Source organism: Carlito syrichta, unplaced genomic scaffold (genome assembly GCF_000164805.1).
Source record: "Carlito syrichta isolate Samal-C Ts95f unplaced genomic scaffold, Tarsius_syrichta-2.0.1 Scaffold305638, whole genome shotgun sequence".
NCBI classification, from domain to species: domain Eukaryota; kingdom Metazoa; phylum Chordata; class Mammalia; order Primates; family Tarsiidae; genus Carlito; species Carlito syrichta.
The window spans coordinates 419,147-427,471 of record NW_007249734.1 but is presented as its reverse complement, the minus strand read 5'-3'; the positions used below and the strand labels follow the sequence as shown (position 1 = coordinate 427,471).

Sequence of the window (8,325 nt, the reverse complement as noted above, 5' to 3'; positions counted from 1 at the left end):
TGGTCGCGGTGGCCCAGGTCTTCTCGCCGCCCGCCTGCACCCGGGGCGGCCCGCAGCAGGGAAGCAGCGGGAGCAGAAGCAGCCAGGGCGCCGCCGCGCACCACCGGCAGAGGACGCACCGGCGCCGGAAAGGCCCGTCCCGGGTCTCCCCCAAGGAGCGACCTCAGGCCTCTCCGCCGCCGAGCCCCGCGAGCCACCGGGCACCAAGCGGGAGGCTGGGGCGGGCCCGCATCTGCAGCCGCCGCTCTGCCCTCCTCTCCCCTCTTTGTGTGACATATTCAATAAATGTGTAACTGTAGGCCGGGCACGGTGGCTCACGCCTGGAATCTCAGCACTCTGGGAGGTTGAGGTAGGAGGATTGGTTGAGCCCAGGAGTTTCAGACCAGCCGAAGAAAGAAAGGGGAGGGGAGGGAACTTTAAACATTTTAAATGTTTTTCTTTATAGACTGTTAAAAATACTCGGGTGCCATATTTGATCTTTTGACAGACACTGGTCTAATAGAATGAGTTCTGGACTAGGATGTAGAGGCCTGGATGATGGTACAGACATGACCATTTTCTAACTTTGGTCGTTGAGGAGGTCAATGGACCTTTCTGATTCTGAACCTAATGAAGTTGTGAAGATTAAAGGGCTAAATGACCATAAAGATCTTTCCAATATGCAATGCATTTAGTAGGTGTTAGTTTTTATCTCTTGAAGGAAATTCAGCAGGTTAAAGGCCATGTTTACCCAAGTCAAGACTGTATGAGTTGAGTCTAAATATCTTCTCTGAGTAGTTCTTTTTTTTCTAACCCCCTCCCCAAACCCCAAATCCCTTCCCACTCTCTAAGTAGTTCTTATTCATACAATATGCAACAAAATGTTGATAAAAGACCCAGAAGTTATTTTAGAAGGCTACTTATGAAACCAAGTGAGAAGACAGATTCCCATTGTAAATGCTTTATATGGAAGTTCACACAATTATTTATCACATTCTCTTAGATACTCGGTTGCACTTTTCAAAGCTGCAAGAACAAAAAGGCCACTAAAATAAGCTGAAAGGAGAGCAGAATTATTGTAGGTGCTTAGAAATCTCGGGGACTGTAAGGACTCCTCGTGGTATTCAGGTAGAGCTAATGTCAACTGGGACTGGAAAACCCCAATCTTTCAGAGGTCTTGGGATCTCTTCTCTGTCTCTGTCTTGCTTCTGCTCTCCTGTGGCTCTTCCTCATTCTGATTTCCTCTGCTCACTCATCTTGCTCATGACCCCAGAATGGCAGTAAGAGGAATCTGACCCTGCTTATATGTTTCTAGGATGTCAGAGGTCTCTCACTTATCACAGATTGGCTCCTCTGGGAATCCACTTCAAAAACAATGAACTGTGGCCACCCTGGACCATGGAATGGAAGGGAGGTGCGCTTCATGCATTCAGTCATGAATATATCAACTCCTTCCTCCACCCACCCTTTCTCTCAAAGTGTTAGCAACACTTGGTTAGGGATTGTGGGGCATACTGAAGACCTATCTGAGTGTACGATTTAAAGATTGGTGTTTTCACATGATATATAGTATAATTGAAAAATATCTTTTCAATACAATACACTTCACTTTTTTTTTTTTTTTTTTTAGTTGGAGTTCCACTCTGTCACCCAGGCTGGATTGTGGTGTCATGATTATGGCTCACAGCAGCCTCAACCTTTTGGACTCAGGGGATCCTTCTGCCTCAGCCTCTTGAGTAGCTGGAACTACAGGTGCATGCTACCATGCCTGGCTAATTTTTTGATTTTATGTAGAGACAAGATCTCGTCATATTGCCCAGGCTGGTTTGGAACTCCTGGGTTCAAGCAATCCTCCCACCTTAACTCACAGCCCCCACTTAGTCCCTTTAATGCTAGTTGGTACCTCATGTTTTTTGGCTCTCAAGTTAAATTAGATCTCCTTTCCTGGGCTGGGCTATAGTCATATTTTAAAACTTAAAATTTTTTTTCAGAGAAATTTGAGCTATGAAGTCAGTCTCTATCTGTGGAAAAACAACCCCATCAAACTCTTCTAAATGAGAACTGAGGACACATTATTAACTCTTCCCCTAATGGCTCACTGACTTTGACAAATGTGATGAAATATTTTATTTCCTAAGCAAGGCATCAATCGTTCATTTCTCCTACGCCCAAATGTTCGTATCCCATCATGTAGATACAGTCTGAAAACCCTCAATAACATTAATTACAGAAATTAAAACATATATTTTCAGTACTATTTTATATACTGAATGAATTCAACACAAATTAAGTAATCTTCTTAAACAAAATTTTGCTGAACTTTTAACATAAAGACATAGTTAGTAAATTATAGATGCCTAAGAATCAAATTAAAGATTCTTGTCCACTAAATCTGAGGAACACAAGTCAACTGCTTCTTAAGTAAACACTCCAGATTATGCTGATGCAAGTGGTCTAAGAACTACACTTTGAGAAAACAGCTATGTGTGGATGAAACAATCTAAACAGGCTCTCCTGGGGATGATCTGGCTTTTGCTTTTTGCATAGAGATCATTGCATCGTGCATTTTATATTTAGGACACTCATGCACTAGCTATGCTAGCATAAGTTCCATTTACCTACTTTGAAATAATTATATAACAACTGATTTTTAGGAAACAGTGTTACTCAATGCCCTGGGAGAGAGACTGGAGTTAAGCAGAACCAGGCCAGCCTGGTGCAGTGGGATTCTGGTGTTGGTTTCTTGTTAACCCATAACACTTTCAGTGATGTTCTATGCTTTCAGAGTGTTCTGTGAAGTAAGAAGATTTGCTCCACTTTGAAACAGGTGTTTGCCAAGGGAAATGTGTCTTTTGAAATCAGGTACATTTTCTTGGGTGTTAGAATACATGACTGTAGCAAATGATTATAGAAATGCTATGATAGTCTTTGGGGCTATTTTAAATGTCATACCATATGATTTTTGAATCATAAAAGCTCACAGGTGATACCAGTTCAAATTGAATATTATGTGACTAAGGTACTTAAGAAATTCGGAAGCCCACAGGGATTTTTTTATGTCTCTACAGGGAAAATGTAGGAAAATTGAAGACGTGTGATAGCATAAGAAACTTTCAGTTATTTATCATAAAGATCGCCTGGGTTTTAAATGGAATTTTTTTAAAAAAGATTGTTTCAACCTGAAAAAGATTTTAGAAAACAACAAAGGAAAGACTTATTTTCCAAAGTTTAATGTGTGTTTTTTCATCTAATGCTTTCTGCGTGTTGGTGATAAAGATAAAACCTCTTTCTTCTTTACCCCTACATGTAATGCGGCCCTTGTATCCGTAAAAAGCTGTTATCGGCTTTAAATCTTTTATTTCTTAGCTATAGCCAAGCTTGTTTTTGTGTTTTTTTATTTTTTATATTTCTAATCTTTGGATCACAAAGAAATTAGGTTCTGAGAACTTGTTTCTTTTACCTAAGTTTTCTTTTGGAGATTTTAATGGTCAGTCATTGTACTTTTTCCAATCAAATTTTCAGAAGCTTTCAATGATTCTTGATCTAACTCCTAATTACTCCATATACTATTAAAGGAAAGTACAATTTATTTTCTAAAACTAATTAGACTTACACACCAGCTATGCTTTTACGTGGATTCCCTGCTACAAAGTCTATTTTTCTCCAGCCTCCAGTCTGAAATATTCCTACTTACCCATGTAGTTGCAACTCATTGCTCCTTCCTTTCGCAGCTGAAACTCCCCTGCCTATGTTGGTATTCTTTGTTCTATTGTCCAACCTCTACTCCTGTCCTTATCCCGTAGTAATGTGATCATTGACATGTAGATTTCCACATTAGAAAGCAGCTCACAGAAGTCAGGGAACTTGCCAGGTGCAGCGGCTCATGCCTGTTATCCCAACCCTTGAGAAAGTCAAGGCGGGAGGATTGTTTGAGGCTAGGAGGTCAAAACCAGCCTGGGAAACATAGTGAGACCTCATCTCTACAAAAAAAAGAAAAAAAAATTAGCCAGGCATGATGGCCCATGCCAGTAGTCCTAGCTACTAGGGAAACTGAGGTGGGAGGATTGCTTTAGTCCAGAAGTTCGACGCTGTGATGAGCCATGATTGTGACACTGCACTCCGGTCTGGGTGACAGAGCAAGCAAAACTGTCTCTCAAAAAAAGAAAACAAAGGAAGTCAGAAAACTTATTTTGAAATCCACAGTGCCAGTGCATTGCCTATTGCAAATAAAATGGCAAATACCTAAAGGAGTGTATCTTGATATATTATATTAGACTCAAACCCACATGTTCCAATATACATAAATATTTATTTATTTGTTTATATATACATATTTATTTATTTATGAGTCAGAGTCTCACTCTGTCACTCAGGCTGGAGTACAGTAGCACAATCACAGCTTGCAGCAGCCTCAATCTGCTGGGCTCAGGCGATCCTTCCACCCCAGCCTCCCTAATAGCTGGGACTACAAGCACCTGCCACCACACCAGCTAATTTTTAAATTATTTGTAGAGATGGTCTCCCTGTGTTACTCAGGCTGGTCTGGAACTCTTGAGCTCAAGCAATCCTCCTGCCTTGGTCTCCCAAAATGCTGCAATTACAAGTGTGAGCCACTGCACTTGGCCAAACATTTTTATAGGCCAAAAAATTTAAATAACAAAGACTTCTTTTCAAATGTAAGAAGTTGTGACTTTGCCAAACCCCTTACTCTAACATAGTTGCCTTTGATGTCCAAGATTTCCCAACCTTGGCACTAATGACAGTTTGGGCTGGATAGTTCTTTGTTGTGGGAGGCTGCTGCCTGCATTATTACTTATTGAGCAGCATCCCTGGCCTCTATCCACTAGATACTAATAACTCCTCCTACTCCATCTGTGACAAACAAGCATGTTCTCTAGACATTGCCAAATGTACCCTGGGGGACAAAATTGCTCTTGGTTGAGGTATATTACCCTAGAATGATAACTTTTCCAACTTTGGGTTAATCAAGCAGTGTCTGAAAGATTTCAAACATCATTAGAAAATCTAATTTTGTTAACTTTGTGAAACATGTATTTTTAACGTTTAATTGCCCATTTAAACTTCTAACCAGCTCACAGTATAAACTTACAATCTATTCTTAATATTTACCTGTCTTATTTTTTTAAATGACTTAACATGTATTTTAAACATCCCTATTTTTGCACTTATCTATTGCTTCTTAACACACTATGTTAGTGGCATAGAAAAGCAAGAACGTCATTATGGGTCAGGAATTCAAAAAGGGCATATTAGACGTGGGCAGAGATGCATGGGACCTTGGTACTACCTGTTGGTTGAGTTTCTGTTTTTTTCCTTGTGGCATCTACTGTTACAGGAACATATAATATGGATTCTTAGCTTATGTGACTGGTGCATGGACTGTGATGGCTGGTAATGTGGGGCTTGTTGGCTATCAATCTCTTTCCATGTGGCCAGCTTGTGATTCCTCACAGCATGGCAAGTCTTAGGGTAGTCAGACATTTTACACTGTCCCAGATCAGGCATTTCAAGAGACTTGGACAGAAACCACAGGGCTTCTTGTGACCTAGTCTTAAAATCTGCAAGTCCCAGAATGCCCCTTGTGCTGTAGTTTATTATTTAAGGAATTCACCAAGTCCAGCTTAGATTCAAGGAGTAGTGGGGGGAGGGGGGTGGAAGCAGAGGAACAGACACTATCTCTCTTTAGGGAGTGAAATGCACATATAAGAAGGCATGAAATTGATGGTAACCATCTTGGAAACAAGCTACCAGATCTGCCTAGATTTAAACAAGACAACTCCCTCTTTTCTACCCACCTAGAACCAGGATAGTTTCCATCATGCCTCACAGAGTTTTGGCAGCCCGAGTTCTGAAGATGGACAACAGAAGACAAATGCCCCATTCAGGTTCCTGGGATATTCCCTCACTTTGGACAACAGTTTTTTGTCTGCTCTCTCCTTTTTGTTGATAGTTAGAATTTGGTGCTACTGTAAACACATCTCATTTTGGAGAAGGCATGCTAAGGTCATTTATTAAGTTTTATTTCATTCTTTTGCAATACCTTTCAGGAAAGAAAATTTGTCATCCTGGGAGGGCATGATAAGCTCATAGAAATATTCCTGTTAGATGGATCTGTCAGGATTTTTGGCTTATCATAAACATAAACAATACATATGCTTAGGTCTTGGGAGTGGTTTGGTGGGGAGAGGCCAAGGAAAAATGCAGATCTTGGTACAAATTCCAATTACATAACTGTGGGGCTTAGGATAGGTTCCTTGACTTCTCTGACCTTCATTTTTCTTATCTGAAAAGTGAATGAACTATGTGCACCTTGATTATTAGGTACTGATTTTTGGGACACAGTCCTCTATGCACATCTTGTAAACAGAGTCCCTGGCTGCCTTTGTTCCAGACTGTCTTTCCAAGGTTGAGTATAGAGTAAAAAGCTTGGAAGACAGTGACTTCTTCTGGGATGAAAAGCAGATTTATTTCCCGACCAGGATAATAAGACAATGTCTACCTTTAGGGCAAAGTTCAGGTAGGCTCACTGTCCATCATAAAATATTCAGGTTTTCTAAGCTCAAGGTGTCTCTTTTGTAATGTAATCAACTATACATGAAGGAGCAAGGTAGCTTTCCTTATGTCACTCTGTGGGAATTCAGCTTTAGGAACATATGCAAATGTTGACACTGGCTATTGCTATCACTATGATTAATAAGGTTCTTCGTTTTGACCCAGGAGTTTGCTGTATTCTGCCAGCATCTATGAAACTGTGGCAAGTTTATTCATTAGCTTGTAAGTATGGTAAAATCCTAATCGTTCACAATTTTTGATACTAAATGGCTCCAAATCAGGGCACAAATGTGGGAATATTGCAGGCTTTGAGTCCAGGCAGCTGACTTCCTACACTGAATCCTCTAGAAGAGGGAGGGTAAGTATAGACTCTGGTTTATTTCTCTTCTATTTAATTTCCATCTCTCTGCAAAGGTGTCTATGGTGTCTATGTCTTGCTGTTGGTCTGTAGATGGATAGTAATCACTGACTTAGCCTCCAGTCATTTCCTGTCTATTAGCTTCTTCAAAGAACTTTTGCTTATTTCCTTGGATTTCCAGACTGTTATATTAAAGTTCTAACTTTTCAAGCCTGAACATAGTCTTTAGGCTCAGATGTTGGGCTTTGAGAACAAGAGCACTGGGAATGGTCAAAATTCTGGCAATTGGACTGAGAGAAAAAGGAGAAAGGGCATGAAATGAATGAATGAAACATTTCCAGAAGTATTTTCCTGGAAGGTGATATTTGCTAATTCACACATAGTTCTTCAGGACTAAGTCTCTTAGTAAACTGTAGTTCATCTCTTAGCAGTAATTGCATATCTAATAAATTTCTAAAAAGTTACTAATTAGGGGATGGTAATTACCAATTGCCATAGTTTACTTGAACCTGGGCTGTGCCTGTTTCCTTGGCTATTCCAGGTAGCTATCCCTCTTACTTCCCAAGGGGTTATGTTAGTTGCAGGTCTTGAGTTCCAAGCAACAGGAATCAACTTTGGCTAATAGAAACAGAAGAGGAATCTATGGAAAAATAACAGGAAGAAGGTAGAGAACCAGGCTTTGAAAATAACAGAAACTAAGCTATCTCCAGAAATCTGTATGCAGCAGGCTTCTCAGGATACCATTCTAACCATTCTTCTCTTTTCTTCCTCTTAAAGTACAGTCAGAGAGCAGACTCAGTAGGTCTGAGATGGGGTTTGAGATTTTTTTTTTCTTGAGACAGGGTCTTGCTCTGTTACCCAGGTTGGAGTACAGTGGCATGGCCATAGCTTACTGCAGCCTCGAATTCCTGGACTGAAGTGGTCATCCTGCCTTAGCCTCCTGAGCAGATGGGATTAACCGTGTGAGCCACCATTCTTGGCTAGGAATTTTTTTTTTTTAAACTCTCTAGTCAGGGGTAATAAGCAATCAATCCTAAAATGAAGAATCAATTTCTTTCTGTGCATAAGCAGAAACTTCTGAGGCAGAGTTGTTAAACTCCAAAGTTATACGCTCGACTATTTAGATTAGAAAAAAATTAAGCATGATAAGTTTTTTTTTTTTTTTTGAGTTGGAGACTCCCTCTGTCACCCAGACTAGAGTGCAGTGGCCACTCCTGGCCACCGCAACCTCAACCTGCTGGGCTCCGGCGATCCTTCCGCCTCAGCCTTCCAAGTAGCCGGAATTACAGGCATGTGCTACCACGCCCAGCTGATTTTTTTTTGATTTATTGTAGAGATGAGGTCTTGCTGCCCAGGCGGGTCTCAAACCCGCGGGCTCAGGCAATCCACTCACCTCAGCCTCCCAAAGGCGCGGG

General features: G+C 40.9%; 1 pseudogene; it reads right to left on the bottom strand.

The window, feature by feature from the left end:
• The window catches only part of LOC103264261, a 102,085-nt pseudogene extending 101,809 nt beyond the window's left edge, over positions 1 to 276 (bottom strand).
• Between the last annotated feature and the right edge of the window lie 8,049 nt (positions 277 to 8,325).